This window comes from Saccopteryx bilineata, chromosome 2 (genome assembly GCF_036850765.1).
Source record: "Saccopteryx bilineata isolate mSacBil1 chromosome 2, mSacBil1_pri_phased_curated, whole genome shotgun sequence".
NCBI classification, from domain to species: domain Eukaryota; kingdom Metazoa; phylum Chordata; class Mammalia; order Chiroptera; family Emballonuridae; genus Saccopteryx; species Saccopteryx bilineata.
The window spans coordinates 351,043,967-351,061,956 of NC_089491.1; the positions used below are offsets into that span (position 1 = coordinate 351,043,967).

At 43.8% G+C, this 17,990-nt stretch overlaps 1 pseudogene; it reads left to right on the top strand.

Annotated features, from left to right (window-relative positions):
• Positions 1 to 16,475: 16,475 nt before the first annotated feature.
• LOC136323478 (keratin, type I cytoskeletal 18 pseudogene) lies at positions 16,476 to 17,765 on the top strand (annotated as a pseudogene).
• The last annotated feature ends 225 nt before the right edge of the window (positions 17,766 to 17,990 follow it).

Here is a 17,990-nt window from a genome sequence, read left to right on the forward strand (position 1 = left end):
TTTCAGTGCCCAGAAAGAACTAGAAAGAGGTTGTAAGGCCAGGAGCCGCCATCGTGGCCATTCACATGCAGGTTCCCATTGGATTCGGGCAGACGATAAAGAAATGGCGGAGTCAGAGGATGGGGGGCCATCCTATTTATTGGTGTCTCACCAAGACAGGCAAACCACAAAAGAAGACAAGGGAAAAGCAGAAAACCAGCTCTTCCCATGAAGGGCCAGGGATCAGGGAAGCCCCTGCAATTATGATAGCAGGAACTGTGTGTCCAAGCTCCTGGTCTGTCCCACTTTATAGTGTAGAAAACCAAAATCCCTTAATCCAATATACAAACAAGGAAGTCTCTGATACAAAGTCACTTATCCAAGGCATAATTGGATTCCTCATGAGAGTGCACCACCCAGATCATACAATCAGTCAAGGGTGTGGGGAAAAGCTTAGTCCCAAAACCAAACCTTAGGCTACAACGACCTGGCCTGCTTATAGCCTGTCCCCCACACCCAATATAAGTCACAAGCGAGCAAACATATATATCATATTTACAAACTTATTTGACCAACAGAGGTAAACCCAGTTGTTTTATTTCTTTCCCTTTGCTTCTTTTTTTTTTTTTTTATGAGAAGAGGGGAGATAGTGAGTCAGACTCCTGCATGATCCACCCAGCAACCCCTTTTGAGGCCAATGCTGGAGTACCTAGCTATTTTTAGTGCCTGAAGCTGATGTGCTCCAATGGAGCTATCCTCAGTGCCTGGGTCACACTGGAACCAATCAAGCTACCGGCTGTTGGAGGAGAAGTGGTAGAGAAGGGAGAGGGAGGGAGAGAAAAGCATATGGCTGCTTCTCCTGTCTTCCCTGATTGGGAATCAAACCCAGGACATCCATATGCCCAGCCACCAGCCAGGGTCTTTTCCCTTGCTTTTAATAGCAATTGCAGTGACTGGACTCCTTGATATGGATGGTGTAATGTTAAGAGAGAAGCAAAAGTAAAGAATAGGTGATATTCAAATCCTATTTTGCTGCTATCAAGAAGAATGGTATTAAGACCAGTAAAGGTGACAGAATCATTACAAGTTAAACAAAGATCTTGATAGGGAGGGGTGATGATGCTTAGAGAATACGGTAATACAATCTCATTAACTTTAAAGCTCTTGGCCCAGAGGAATTATAGCTAAGAATAAAAGATTTTACAGCTGAGATAATTCTGTTGTTGCCATCATTTTAATTGAAATGTGGACAACAGAAGTGCTGAAAGACTGAAGACTTGCTGGTTTTCAAAATGAATTAGGGGCTCAAGCCCCTCCTTCCTAAAAGAGAGCTTGGTAGCTAGTGCAGACAAAATCCTAGTATGTCTTTTGAAGTGGATGGATTGTGATTATTTAGGAAAGAAAGAGGTGAGCAGTAGGAAATGGTGCCATGGACCAGCGCAGCTAGTAATTGTCCATGTCCTGAATGAGAATGGTGCGGAACAAAGAAATAAACTCAGAGAGAAGAAAGAATGGGATCAGAAGGCCTCTGCAAGCTTGATGGCAAGCCAGAGCAAAAGCAAAGCCCCCGGTCTGCTTTATTATATAGTGTAGAGCCATATGCAAATAAGGAAGTCTCTGATACAAAGTCACACATCTGAGGCATAAACAGGAATCCTCATAAGAGTGCACCACCCCCCACGATGCAACAGTCAAGGGTGTGGGGCAAAGTTTAGTCTTAAAAAGGTTGGGGAAGCCTGACCTGTGGTGGCGCAGTGGATAACGCATCGACCTGGAAATGCTGAGGTCGCTGGTTCAAAACCCTGGGCTTGCCTGGTCAAGGCACATATGGGAGTTGATGCTTCCAGCTCCTCCCGCCTTCTCTCTCTCTCTCTCCCTCTCTCTCTCCTCTTTAAAAATGAATAAAGAAAAAAAGGAAAAAAAAAGATTTAAAAAAAAAAAAAAAAGGTTGGGGAAGAGCTTAGTCTTAAACTAAGCCCTAAGGACTTTGTCAGTTTATAGCCCGCCTCCCACAAGATGGCATAAGATCATCATTCAAATTGACATCAATTTGTTAGTAATCCTTTATCTGTATATGTGCTAATAATATTTAGTAGTTTGCAATACCAGCTCTCCATAGATTATATTTTTAGGTTAAATAACAATATTTTAAAGGATAGAATTGGCATTAACAATTTGGAGAATTAGTAATTCTTTTCCAACAGTGATTTAGCACTTTAAATTTAAATAAAGCAAAATATTTTATTTCTGTGTATAACTGCTTTTCCTTGCTGACTTGCTTAATTAGATCCATCTCATTTACATAAGACCATAAATATTTTAGAGTAAATCCAAATTTAATAAATGAACAAACTTATGAAGATGTAATTTCTTTTCTAAGTTCTATGTTTTAAAAGTCATAATTAGAATGTGTATTACAAACTATTTCTTATGGAGTCTTTAGGGAGGCTTGGCTTATCTTTTTTTTTTTTTTTTTTTGTATTTTTCTGAAGCTGGAAACGGGAAGAGACAGTCAGACAGACTCCCGCATGCGCCCGACCAGGATCCACCCGGCACGCCCACCAGGGCGACGCTCTGCTGCGACCAGAGCCACTCTAGCGCCTGGGGCAGAGGCCAAGGAGCCATCCCCGGCGCCCGGGCCATCTTTGCTCCAATGGAACCTTGGCTGCGGGAGGGGAAGAGAGAGACAGAGAGGAAAGCGCGGCAGAGGGGTGGAGAAGCAAATGGGCGCCTCTCCTGTGTGCCCTGGCCGGGAATCGAACCCGGGTCCCCCGCATGCCAGGCCGACGCTCTACCGCTGAGCCAACCGGCCAGGGCCTTGGCTTATCTTTCTGTAATTTTATTTGGTCTAAAGCTAAACATGCATTAATATGGAATGCAAGGCTTTTAATTGAAGTCATTTCATATTGATAAAGCAAAGTTTCATTTAAAATATGTAGAATTATTATATAAGATGGAGAAATGGGAAGAAAAGCATCCCAAGTGGAAGGGGTTTCTGATTAGGCTTCATGTTTCCCCACACATAAACAACTGTACATATTACTTATGAACATAAAGTATACATGTGAGTATGGATAATATGGATATAAGTGGAAAAGTATAAAACTGTGTCTGGAAGTAATACATGTCAGCTTTAGGATAGTGACTGTGGGGAGAGAGAAAAGGAGAATCAAGAGGTTATGGATTTAGTTGTATCTGTAATATTTTACTTTTATTTATTTATTTATTTATTTATTTATTTATTTATTTCATTTTTCTGAAGCTGGAAACAGGGAGAGACAGTCAGACAGACTCCCACATGCGCCCGACCGGGATCCACCTGGCACGCCCACCAGGGGCGACGCTCTGTCCACCAGGGGGCGATGCTCTGCCCATCCTGGGCGTCGCCATGTTGCGACCAGAGCCACTCTAGCGCCGGGGGCAGAGGCCACAGAGCCATCCCCAGCGCCCGGGCCATCTTTGCTCCAATGGAGCCTTGGCTGCGGGAGGGGAAGAGAGAGACAGAGAGGAAAGCGCGGCGGAGGGGTGGAGAAGCAAATGGGCGCTTCTCCTGTGTGCCCTGGCCGGGAATCGAACCCTGGTCCTCCGCACGCTAGGCCGACGTTCTACCGCTGAGCCAACTGGCCAGGGCCTTGTAATATTTTACTTTTAAAAAGTGTAAGAAAGAGGGTAGATTTCTCTGATTTTCTATATGTTTGAAACATGTCATTAGGCCCTGGCCAGTAGCTCAGTGAGTAGAGCATCGGCCCAGAGTATGGATGTCCCAGGTTCAACTCCTAGTCAGGGCACACAAGAGAAACAACCATTTGCTTTTCTCTCCCTAGCTTCCTCTCTCTCTTCCCCTCCTGAAGCCAGTGGCTTGATTGGTTCCAGCATAGCCCCAGGCCTTGAGGATTGCTCCTTTGGAGTGCATCAGCCTCAGGCACTAAAAATAGCTTGGTACTCCAGTATTGGTCCTAGATGGGGTTGCTGGGTGGATCCTGGTCAGGGCACATGCGGGAGTCTAACCCACTACCTCCCCTTTTCTCACCTAAAAAAAAAAAAAAAGAAAGAAAGAAAGATGTAATTAATTGAAAATTTGAAAAAAAAGCAGCTTAATTCTCTGATTGCTTTTCTAAAGGATATAAATGTTTATTTCCTGTTGATTTGAGAGCATTATTTAATAAGGTTAAAAAAGTGCCTAAGGAGTTTATTTTTACAATTTTATATAGTAATAATAACAACAGCTATAGTTTATTAACTATATACAGTGTGCCAGGCACGATATGAGGTGCTTTAGTATATGTGCTGCAGAAGCAAGCACTATATGAGGTGCTTTAAATATCTTCTCTACTTTCTGACAATAACTATGTGAAGAAGGTATTTCCTTCATTCCCCCTTTAACAGATGGCAAAGATAAACTGTAGTTCTAATTCATTAGTGGTGATACAGTATACTAAGTGAAAGCTCAGACTTCCAAATGTCAAGTTTAATATCCCAAAAGTCATTTCTCATGTAGTAGCTTCTTTTTCCCAAGAGTTATTTCTACATTTTAACATGTTTACTAGAGCCTGACCAGGCGGTGGCACAGTGGATAGAGCATCGGACTGGGATGCGGAGGACCCAGGTTCCAGACCCTGAGGTTGCCAGCTTGAGCGCAGGCTCATCTGGTTAGAGCAGAGCTCACCAGCTTGGACCCAAGGTCGCTGGCTTGAGCAAGGGGTTACTCGGTCTGCTGTAGCCTCACAGTCAAGGCACATATGAGAAAGCAATCAATGAACAACTAAGGTGTCACAACAAAAAACTAATGATTGATGCTTCTCATTTCTCTCTGTTCCTGTCTGTCTGTCCCTATATATCCCTCTCTCTGACTCTCTCTGTCTCTGTAAAAGAAAAAAAAAAGTTTACTGGAGAAAAATCAGAAAATATAGACAGGGAAAAAGAAGATTAAAAATTGTTTAGAACACAAAACAGCCTGACCTGTGGTGGCGCAGTGGATAAAGTGTCAACCTGGAAACGCTGAGGTCACCGGTTCGAAACTCTGGGCTTGCCTGGTCAAGGCACATATGGGAGTTGATGCTTCCTGTTCCTCCCCCGCCCCCCTCTATAATGAATAAATAAAATCTTAAAAAAAAAATTGTTTAGAATTTCACTACCACCAGAGAAAATTACTGCTAGAATATAGATAGGTGCCCTTTCATGTTTTCCATATATAAATTTGTATGAACTTTCAAATGCTTTGAGAAGAAACTATGTCAAAATTTCTCTGTTAGTATTGCTTATTGCTTATGGCACATAATATGGAATAAATTATAAATTTGGCTTTTATTCCCTACATGTCTGTGTGTTTTTAAAAGCAGAGTTTTAAACTGAAAATATCTCCATTAAAGACTCTATACAGCATAAATGAAAAAGAAATTATAATTGGCAATTTTTTTAAAATCCTGGTATTTATTACATTTATCTATCTAATACATAGACCAACTGGACAGTAAATTATAGAATTGATAAGGAGTATATGACCTGTTGTGGATATTATTTCAAAGGATAGGTGGACCTTTATGTTAAGAATAAGGAGAGCCTGACCAGGCGGTGGCACAGTGGATAGAGCGTCAGACTGGGATGCGGAAGACCCAGGTTCGAGACCCCAAGGTCTCCAACTTGTGTGCAGGCTCATCTGGTTGGAGCAAAAGCTCACTGGCTTGAGCCCAAAGTCGCTGGCTCGAGCAAGGGGTTACTCGGTCTGCTGTAGCCCCATGGTCAAGGCACATATGAGAAAGCAATCAATGAACAGCTAAGTAAGGTGTTGCAATACGCAACGAAAAACTAATGATTGATGCTTCTCATCTCTTTGTTCCTGTCTGTCTGTCCCTGTCTATCCCTCTCTCTGACTCTCTGTCTCTGTAAAAAAAAAAAAAAAAAAAAGAATAAGGAGAAATGGCTATATGAAATATAAAAACCAATATTTCTAACTTTTAAATTTCTATCATGTAGTTGTAATCCAAAATGCTCAAAAAAAGGAAAGCAAATGTTAAATTGAGAAAAGGTACAACTGTTTTTAAAAATCCATATAGATATTTTATATTTTCCCTGATATGTTTGCTTAATTCAAGAAATGTGACATGCAGATTATCATGACATGCTTTTCAGTCCTGGAGAAAATCCCCGTGAGAAATGAAACATTTGTTAACAAATATTTATTATGTACCCTCATGCACAAGATATTAACTCTCATCAATTACATAAATCCAAAGTAACAGTGCGGTTTCAGACCACCTGGATATTATTTGTGTTACATGTCATGAACAGGAAACATTGATTTCTACTATTTCTTTAAAAATTGTTATTGAATTTATTGGATTGACATTAGTTGATAAAATTATAGTTCCCACTAAGTTCCTTGAGTGCCCTTATAACCATTCTTTTGAATTCTGTATTTGGTCATTTAATTGCCTCTACTTCATTTAGTTCTTTTTCTGGAGATTTATCCTATTTTTTCATTTGGGACCTGTTTCTTCATCTGCTCCTTTTGGCTGTCCCGCTGTGTTTGTTTTTTTGTATGTGGTGGAGCTGCTGCATCTCCTGGTCTTGGTAGAATGGCCTTATGTAGTGGGTGTCCTATAGGGCCCAGTGGCACAGCCTCCTCAGTCACCCTGAACCAGTACTGCAGGTGTGTCTGCCAGGTGGGCTCTGTGCACCCTGCTGTTGTAGTTGAGCCTTGATTGCTGTCGGCGTGTCAGTGGGAGAGACGGACCTGCTTTCTCCTAGGGCCTGGGCAGTTCCGCTGCAAGGACCGGCTGCGACCACAGTGGAGGAGCTGCTGTGTAGGGCTGACCCTATGGAGTGGGTCTCACTTCAGTGGGGCTTTGGTGCCTGCCGAGTCTGCCCCTAGACTGTGTCACTCTTGGAGGTGTGTGAGGTGTAATCTGGCATGGTCTGAAGCTGTCTACTGGATGCATTGGTTCTGGGGCCTACCAGGAGGTACAGTCAAAGTCAGCCACTGCCTGTACCCCGCCCAGAGTGACCTAGCATGAGCTACAGAGCAGTCTCAGATAGCTGCTAATGTGCTGGGTTTGGAGATGCCCAGGAGAGGCCAAGCTACAAACCAAGGCTGGCTGCCACTAGAAACAGACCTGGGGCCACTTAACAATGGGTACAGGGCTCCTAGAGGCCAGATGTTGCTTGTTTGAGAGATTTTAGGAAAGTCCAAAGCATGAGCCAAGAGAAGCCATTTTATGGAAAAGCCACTGAAATAGCTTGGGTGTGCCTGCAAGTTGGGGAGGGCTGGAGCAAACAATGTGAGCCAAGTTGATGGAGACTCCAATATGGCCCCCACCTGCTGGCTCTGTGGGGGGCAGGGCTCAGCAAAGGCACCATGGCCTCTGCCAGCACTTCTGTCTGAGAGAAAGCTGCCCCTCCAGCCCTCACCCTGAAGTGAGACAATTCAGTCAAATTTCAGGCTTTGCTTTTACCATCACCTTTTAGCTGAGCTTGGGGGAGGGTGAGCTGGTGCGGGGGGACCCCACTTAGAGCACAAGCCCTCCTCAACTGTCCTTGGCCATCTTCCACGGAGCAAAGCAGAACCACTAATACCTGAAGGTACTTTCCGTACCTCAGAATTTTAAGGGAATCTCTTTGAACTTTAAGGGATTCTACTTCCTGGCACTAAAAGAGTGAATAACTAAATTTCTGGGGCAATGGCTCTATTCTCTTCTTCATTTACATTGGTTCACTGTATGCAGACACTCTAAAGCTCCACATACTTGAGCCTAATAAACATCCAATACCTCATGGGAATCCTGACAAATAACCTTATGTCAAGTGTCTCAAGAAATATCTTGGTAGTTATCTCAGTGGGTTTGCCAATTTGGGAAAGTTTCTAAGAAATGCTTGCAAATCAAATGGTTATGCTTCAGCAGCATAGTGGTGAAATCGGCAGATGTAGGAGAGGCCATTCCAGAGAGAAAAAAAGCATGTGCAAGAACTAGACCTTGCCTGACCGGGCGGTGGTGCAGTGGATAGAGCGTCGGACTGGGATGCGGAAGACCCAGGTTGGAGACCCCGAGGTTGCCAGCTTGAGTGAGGGCTCATCTGGTTTGAGCAAAAGCTCACCAGTTTGGACCCAAGGTCGCTGTCTCCAGCAAGGGGTTACTCAGTCTACTGAAGGCCCGCAGTCAAGGCATGTATGAGAAAGCAATCAATGAACAATTAAGGTGTCACAACAAAAAACTAATGATTGATGCTTCTCATCTCTCCATTCCTGTCTGTCTGTCCCTGTCTATCCCTCTCTCTGACTCTCTGTATCTATAAAAAAAAAAAAAAGAACTAGACCTTGGTATGATGAATCTGGGGAAAAGGAGCATTCCTTTTTCTCCTTTCTCTTCTCTCAGATAAACTTCATTCCTGGAGGTAGCTATAAGACTCTTCCTCTCTGATGCCTTTCCCACCCCATTCTGCCTCCAGGGAAGGAAAGACTGACACGTAAGAGTATCCCTGACAGACTAATAATTTGGTGCTTCTTCAAAACAATACACTTAAAATATTTATTTAACATTTTAGGTAGGGTTGGGGAGAAACCAATATTTTTATTATCATTTAAAGACTTTATTTATTCTATTCCATTTTTAGAGAGGAGAGAGAGAGGCAGGAAGAGAGAGAGAAAGAGAGAGAAGGGGGAGGAGCAGGAAGCATCAACTCCCATATGTGCCTTGACCAGGCAAGCCCAGGGTTTCGAACCAGCGACCTCAACGTTCCAGGTCAATGCTTTATCCACTGCGCCACCACAGGTCAGGCTTTATTATCATCTAAAAAAGGTAGTTCAACCACTCCTACTGGCTGAAGTTGAGTCAGGGTTCTGGAAAAAAGATATCTTATTTTTCTGTAATTCTTATTCTCATTTATATTTTCTTTTGCAATTTACTAGATCTGACTACTTGGGAGATATACCAAAGCATTTAAAATTTAGGCTTTGTTCAACAGTTTGAAATTCATTCCAGAAAAAACAGCTTGGCTGTATGCATGATTTGATTTCAGAATTTCAGTTGACTTCATCTGCAGCTGTTCATGGCAAAACTAATCAACAGGCATAGGTCAGCTCTAGAGAGAAGGTTTTTATTATTTTGTTCTTTAAAACGTCTAAGTGAAAGCATTGTCTTCTTTGGTAGAAGCAAAACCAAATGATCTTCACCAGGAAGGTAAGGAATTTTAGACAGAAACCTTAGTTAACTAGCACATTTCTGGTTTTTGTGGTCTTCCATATGTGTTGGTGTCTGGGACAGATACTGTTAGTATAGGCAGCTAGGAGTGACAAAAAAGAGGGGAGCTAGACTGTCTGGGCCTGATTGAGTCTGGAAGTTACACTTAATCTTAAATCTGGAAGTTACAGCTTCCCACACCCCAGGGGATAGCCAAATCCCACCAAGGGGATTAACATTCCTCCATTCCTCATCTCCCTATCCCAGTCTAGGCAGGAAGGACTGGCTTTCCAGTCTCCTCAAGGTACAATCAGTCCACTGACAGGGTTATGGAGGGAAGGAATAAACAATAAATGGGAAATTCCTCTGCTGTGCATATGCATAGTAGAAGCCAAGATTGTATAGGGCAGTGATTTTCAACCTTTTTTGAGCCGCGGCACATTTTTTACATTTACAAAATCCTGGGGCACACCACCTACCAAAATGACACAAAATGACACTCTAACACAGTACATATTATACATATAGTTAATAATATAGTTTCTAAATGTATTTATACTTACTTAGTGTGAAACCTGGGCCTGTTTCGATGAACACAAAAGGGATATCCTGGCAGGAATGGTAGAAAGACACACACGAAGCTCTTCCTCAACAGTTCTCAGTCTCTCTCTGTTTTTAGTTTTTATTGCAGTCAAGCTTGAGAAGCTCAGCTCACATAGATATGTGGTTGAAAACGGGAGCAATGTCAAAATAGCTTTGTTGGCCAGAATGGGGAACTCCTTGGCAACAGATAACCAAAAACTGTCCAAAGGAAGATCAGCAAACTTTAGCTAAACCACGATCTTGTTTCAGTTCAATGAGTTCCTCTTGCTCCTTTAAAGTCATGTCCTTTCCAGCAACGGATACTGAGCTGTATGGGTCCCTAACCCAGTCAAGGCATTCTGTGAAGGCTGAAGAGAAATAAAATGACAACGTCTTCTCAAGAGTTTTCAAATGTCTGCCAATCACCTCGCACATTGCAGCAGTGTTGCCATCATGCTGTTTCTCGGTGGGTGAGCGGGAACATCTCAAGGTTGCCACACTGCACATGTTGTTGCCAGAGCTGTACCTTTAAACAGAATCCATTCATTTTATCAGTGCTTGTAAGCAGGTTTTCATTTCGGCTTTGCATCCGTGTGTTCAGTTCATTCAAATAATGAAATATATCAGCCAGGTGTGCCAGCTTTGCATACCACTCATCACTTGCAAGCAGCTTTGAGTAATCGGACCTCTCGTTTGTCAGAAATACTTCAAGTTCCTCTCACAACTCATACACACGGGCCAGCACTTTGCCGCGCGACAGCCACCGGACCTCCATGTGGAGCAATAAGATTTTATGTTCCGCTCCCATTTCTTTACACAAAGACGCAAATAAGCGACATCTCAAAGGTCGCGTCTCCACAAAGTTCACTATGCTCACAACATCATCCAACACAGGAGCTAGATCTGCTGGTAAGGTCTTTGCAACGAGGGCCTCACGGTGCAAAAAAACAGTGCGTAACAATAACATCTGGGTTTCTTTCTTTGACCCTACTTATGAAGCCTTTGATGCGCCCGACCATGGCTGCGGCTCCATCAGTGCAGTACCTGTGCAGTTTTCCCATGTAAGCCCGCTTTTATCAAGATATTCCGACGTAACCCGAAATATTTCCTCTCCTGTTGATTTTTCTGGCAGTGCCTTGCAAAATAGGAAGTTTTCTCTAATGGCTTCTCCATCCACAAAACGCACGTTGGCCAAGAGCTGACAATGTCCACTAATATCCGTCGACTCATCAAGTTGCAAGGCAAATTTCTTACTGATGCGCACCTTTTCCAAAACAACAGTTTCAATGTCCGCAGACATGTCATCAATATGTCTGGCAATTGTGTTATCTGAGAGAGGCACTTTAGCTATCTCTTTGGCCGTGGTAGGGCCAAGCATCTCATTTACAATGGCTTTCCAAGCTGGCAGTATTAATGTTTCTGCCATAGTGTGGGACTTTTTTGATTTAGCTACGAGTTCAGCAACAAGGTAGCTAGCTTTGAGGGCTCTCTCCTTTACCTTTGTGGTTTTTCTCAAAAAAGTTGCCCATTTCTCATTGTTTGTACGTAAGCGTACAAAATAGTCCATCGGCTTGTTTTGAACGGGAGGGTGTTTTGTTTGAAGATGGCATTTAAGCTTGCTTGGCACCATGGCGCTATTGGATAGCTTCTCACCACACACCAAGCACAGCGGAGTCGGTGCTGTCTCATCCCCGGTGAAAGTAAATCCAAATGAAAGATAGCTTTCGCTGTATTGCCTCGAGCTCATTGTCTTGTTTTTTTCTTTTGTCGACCACTCATACTCGGGCCTTCATCTGGGTCAGAATTTTGTCCAGGGCCCTGTTCAGCATTTGCATTTTCCCTTCTCAAAAACTTCTCCATCGGCCCTGGCTGGTTGGCTCAGTGGTAGAGCGTCGGCCTGGCGTGCAGAAGTCCCGGGTTCGATTCCCGGCCAGGGCACACAGGAGAAGCGCCCATCTGCTTCTCCACCCCTCCCCCTCTCCTTCCTCTCTGTCTCTCTCTTCCCCTCCCGTAGCCAAGGCTCCATTGGAGCAAAGATGGCCCAGGCGCTGGGGATGGCTCCTTGGCCTCTGCCCCAGGTGCTAGAGTGGCTCTGGTCGCAACAGAACCACACCCCAGAGGGGCAGAGCATCACCCCCTGGTGGGCGTGCCGGGTGGATCCCGGTTGGGCGCATGCGGGAGTCTGTCTGACTGTCTCTCCCCGTTTCCAGCTTCAGAAAAATACAAAAAACAAAACAAAACAAAACAAAAAACCAAAAAAACTTCTCCATCACTGTTACCTGCTCGTCTTGCTGAGATCCCAAACTGTCACAAGAGTGAAATATGCCTGGCAGAGGTCCTTTAAATAAATTACATTTATTTTAAAAAAAAGTTAAATAAAAAAGGATAACCCCCTCATATATACAGTCCCATGTAACATCCCTCATATATACAGTCCCACGTAACATCCCCTTATAAATACAGTCCCACGTAACATCCCCTCATATACAGTCCCATGTACTCATATATACAGTCCCATGTAACCTCATATATACAGTCCCATGTAACCTTATATATACAGTCCCATGTAACCCCTCATATATAGTCCCATGTATCCCCTCATATATACAGTCCCATGTAACCCCTCATATATATAGTCCCATGTATCCCCTCATATATACAGTCCCACTAATAGATACTGGAGCTTTCATCAAGGTTGTGGGTTCAAATCAATTTGGCAAATACTCTCTCTATATAGAGACTGGACAAAATCAATTTTAGAAAATTTTGGGTACTTGTGTAACATCATAAGTCCTCAGAGCATCTCTACTGTCAGGTTGAGAAGTTTGCTTTCTAGGTAAGGATTCTGATAAGTAGTAGAGTTCTCCCTGAGGTTGTGGGTTCAAATCCCATGGTCAACTGGGTGCAGGGGCCTTGGTTCTGTCTGTTTTAATGGTGTATATAGAGATTTGAGCTCTTTAAGAAGATAGCCCTTCAGGAGGCCATATACAATATAGATAACATTGTGATGCATTGTATATCACCCTCTGCGGGGGCCTCTTTTAAAAAGAAAAAGGTCAAATATCTATATACACCATCAGGACAGACATAACCAGCTGAGGCTGAGGCTTCATCTAGTGGTGGCAACATTTACCTCCAGTCCTGACCAGGATTAGAAATCGGGACCATGGGGAGGTGTAGCAGCTTCAACTACTCGCCTCGGCCACACAATGACAAGTGCACCGCAGCCTGAGCGGGGACCTTCCTGGGTGTGGATGAGAGGCAGCCTACTATTGGTTCATCACTAGTGGTCGAGGAATCCTAGAAGGTAATTGGTCAGTGAGCGTTCCCTGTGCCTCCACTCTTCCTGTCGCTGGTAGCTGGAGGGATTGTGAGGGGAATGTTTATGTTTGGATGGAGGCAGCTGGTGGCAGGCCAGATAAATAGCCTCCGTGGACCTTATCCGGCACGCAGGCCGTAGTTTGGGGACCCATGTTTAATTTCTCCACAGCACACCTGACCATGTCTCCATGGCCGCGGCACACTGGTTGAAAAACACTGGTATAGGGGGATTCATACACTGTAGGAGCCAAAATGGTGACATAAAGGGGTGGAGTCTAGCTGGGAAAACCTGGGAAAAAGACAGGGTTGGATATGAGGAGGACCCACCACAGGCCCTGAAAGATCAGGAAAGAGAGTGGTTAGTTTGAAAGAAAGCTTACCCCTTCTCAACTGAACCTGAGGTAATATCATCAAAGCTTAACCAGGACCCCCTTCATAGCAAGCGTTCTTTCATTTTTCACATGCTCTCTCTCTTGCAGCTGTGCAGGCCCAAGCGTGAATGATCTCCAGACACAGGCCTGGGTGCCACTGTGCAGTGCTGGTGGAGTGCAGCTGATAACAGAGACTAAGCTAGCTGGATGGGGACAGAGTCTGAACTGGACTAAGCTTTGCAATGGACTAAATTGAACTATGGTAGCTTCGGATGCCCTTCCAGTGCCAGGCAATGACACAACATTTCTGAACCCTAGTTCTTCTGAACTTGGTGAAGACAAGGCTGGACTTTTTCAGCAGCAGTACAGAGCTAAGCCACCTGGTTGTGGATGAGACACTGGGCACAAGTCCTCTATTTTTACTTTAATAAGTCTTACCACTACACCTCATCCTCCCATATGTGGATCCCCAAAATGCTTTTCTCGTGAGTCTGTGGAAGAGCCCTATTTCCACCAGCAACAGTACCTGGATTTCTCATTCCTTAATATAGCTGTGTCCCTCAAATAAACAGAACCGTGTGCTCTCTCTGGCCTTCCACAGCCTTCTTCTAGAGATAATATTGTAATTGTTTTTGCGTCTTTGTCCTCTACTAAACTATGAGCTTGTTTAGGTCAGAGACCATATTGTTTTCATGATGCCTATTGAGCCCTCAATAAATGAATGAATAAATGTCATGGGCACCTAGAAAAGGTCAACCGTGACTAGGCCTGCATGGGGACATCAATGAAGAATCTGATATCTCACTGGGGAAAGCCTTCTATATGATGGTCAGAAACCCTGAGCAATATTTTTTTTAGACTTTATTGATTTTTAGAGAGAGGGGAGAGAGAGAAAGAGAGGGAGAGGGAGAAAGAGAAAGGAGAAGAGGGAAGCATCTACTTGTAGTTGCTGCTTTCTGTATGTGCCTTGACTAGGCAAGCCCAGGGATTCAAACTGGCAACCTCAGTGTTCCAGGTCAACACTTGATCCACTTTGCCAACACAGGTCAGACCTGAACAATCTTAAGTTGCCCAAAATTCAAAGAATTTAGTCACACGTTGGCTGTTTTGTGTATAGTCCACACCAAACACTCATCATTTCTAATTTGACACAAAGCAGAAATAATTGTAATCCAGGTACTGACTTAGGATATTTACAAATATTTCTTTATTTTTCTTTTTTAAGTGAGAGGGGAGGGAGACAGAGAGACAGACTCCCACATGCACCCTGACCAGGATCCAACCTATGGGTGATGCTCTGCCCATCTAGGGCCATTACTCAGCAACTGATCTATTATTATCACCTAAGGCAGAGGCTCCATGGAGCCATCCTCAGCACCCAGAGTCAACTTGCTTGAACCAACCGAGCCATGGCTGCGGGAGGGGAATAGAGAGAGAGAAGGAGGAAGGGGAGAGATGGAGAAGCAGATGGTTGCTTCTCTTGTGTGCTCTGACAGGGAATCAAAGCCGGGACAGCCACATGCTGGGCTGACGCTCTACCACTGAGCCACTGGCCACAGCCACATATATTTCTTATTAAATTATAAAACCCCTAAATGGTAGATGTTATTAGCCTCTATTTTATAAACAGCTGAATTTATAAAGGCTAATTAAATCCATGATCACTGAGCCAGGAAGAAGTGGAATGGGCCTTTGAATCCACCTATGCCTTCTCCTTACCCCATACCTCCTGTTATAGTTGCACACTATACATCTCACTATGAAGCTGTAAGGGATGAGGGATACTTGAGCCTTCTATTCATTAGAATTTTTATATGATATTCAAGAAACCAGAGACTAATCCTCCCCAGTCTCAGCTCTGAAATGGAAATACAGTAATATAAAAATATATCTTGATTTCCCTCCAAGGAGTCTCTCTCTTATCCATATAGTGAGCATTAACAATTAATGGGAAGTGCTTTCCAAACTATATAACATTGTTCTTAATATTTATGATGCCCATGAAACACACAAACATCTGTTCTGTAGAGCTATAGCTATTAAAGCATACTTACGTGCCACGATCTCTCTTACACATAAATGAGTCAAACTTTAAGCAGTTGCCCCTCTGGAGATATCTAAATAGCAAGGATTCCAAGAAGATGGGAGGAAGACAATTTTAGACTTGACTCGTCTTAAGGAATATTAGTTCATTTTATTATGACCAAAAGCACATGGTAATTTTTAAATAGGATTAAGTTATGTTTAAATATTTAGGATGATCTTTCATATTGGGGATGAATACAGTGCACTCCTAAAAGTGAAATTAAGGTTTCCCTCTGAGAAATAAAATTTGAAAAAACTCAAAAGTCCTTTTGATGAATGAGATCATCTGTCAGCTGGGAAGACCCATCGGAGAAATCCGATGTTAAAAGAAAACTGAAGAAGAATTGAGCACACCCCAAATCCAATCAAGGTGGCCTGGGAGTGCCCTCAGGGAGAGAAGGCCTGAATTGAGGTAATTAGTACTTGAGGTAATTACTCTGTTTTAAAGAGAGTATATTAATGGAAGAGAGTGGTCAGTTTGGTTCTCTGATAGCAGAATTGAGTTAGGGGGCCCAATATCTTCACCAATACTGTCTGACTATAGCAATAGCTATATATATATATATATATATATATATATATATATATATATATATATGTGTGTGTGTGTGTGTATACACACATATATATATACATCCTTCTTGCATAATATCTTGTACTTATCTCTGTCATTGTATTTACTATTGCATTTACCACCCTGCGTTATAATGATCTGTTTATATGTTCATTATAATTATCCCACTTGACATCTATAACTTCATGATTTTTCTCTCTTTTATTTACTATTATATTCTTGGTGCAAAGAAAAGTGCCTGACAAATGGTAGGTGCTGAAGAAATATTCATTCAAATAAAAAATAGGGTTGGGGACATTGGGCAGGTACAGGGGTGTTAGTCGATTACTTGATTGAAGAAAACAAGGCAGCTGGAACCTGACTCTTGGCCTCTTGCCTTCCTCTCTGAACATGAGCTTCAGCCTCCCCAGCACCTTCTCCACCAACTACCCGACCCTGGGCTCCTTGCAGTTACCCAGCCGCCAGGCCGGCCAGCCAGCAGTACCAGCCAGCATCAATGCAGGCACTGTGGATCTTGGATCTTGGGCTCCTGGATCTCTGTGTCTTGCTCCATCAGTGTGGAGCAACTGAGGCAACTGGGGGTCCAGAGGCCTGGCTTCAGGGATGGATGGGGGTCTGGTGGGCATAACGGGCATCCAGAGCAAGAAGGAGACTATACACTACCTGAATGACTGCCTGCCCTCTTGCCTGGAGAGAGAGAGGAGCCTCGAGGCTGATAATTGGGGACTGTAGAGCAATATCTGGGAACAGCTGGAGAGGAAGGGACCCCAGGTCAGAGACAGGGAACATTACTTCAAGACCATTGAAGACCTGAGGGCTCAGATCCTTACTAGTTCTCTAGGCAATGCCCACATTGTTATGGAGATTGGCAGTGCCCATTTTGCTGCTCATGAGTTTAGAGTCGAGTATGACAGGGAGCTGACCATGCACCAGTCTGTGGAGGGTGACATCAATGGGCTCTGAAAGGTCATTGATTACACCAGTATCACTTGGCTGCAGCTGGAGACAGAGATTGAGGTTCTCCAGGAGAAGCTGCTCTTCATGAAGAAGAACCACGAGGAGGAAATAACTGGTTTACAAAGCCAGATTGCCAACTCTGGATTGACTGTGGAGTTGGATGCCCCCAAATCTCAGGATCTCGGGGCACTCAGGCCCAGTATGATTAGCTGGCTTGGAAAAACTGAGAGGGACGAGAGAAGTACTGGCCCCAGCAGATTGAGGACAACACCAGATGGTCACCTCACATACTGCTGTGATGGGAGCTGCGGAGATGAGACGGAGCTGAGAGGTATGGTTCAGTCCTTGGACACTGACCTGGATTCAATGAGAAATCTGAAGGCAACTTTGAAGACCAGCCGGAGGGAGGTAGATACATGCTATGTCATGCAGATGGAACAGCTCAACAGATCCTGCTGCACCTGGAGTCAGAGCTGGCCCAGACCCAGGGAAGAGGGGTAGTGACAGGCCAAGTAGTGTGAGGCCCCATTGAACATCAAGGTCAAGCTGGAGGCTGAGATTGCCACCTATCACCACCTGCTGGAAGAAAGATAGCTCTTTGATCTTGGTGGTGCCCTGGACAATAGCAACTCCATGCAACCCATCCAAAAGACTACCACCAGCAGGACTGTGAATGGCATAGTGATGTCTGGGCTCAGTGACATCAAAGTTCTGAGGCATTAAAACAGTAGAAAAGGGGCACCCCTTGGGGGGAAGAAAGCCAATAAAAAATTCAGAGGTCTTTGAGGAAAAAAAAGTGAGTCAGACTTCACGAGAATGGAAAATTCAGGAACAGAGCTTACTCCCCTATCCTGCATTCTTCCCATGATATCTTGCTTCTGCACTTTTTTTGCATAAATATTGCATGTTTCTTTTTTTTCAAACAGGCTTCTTTGCTTACTTTTTTTT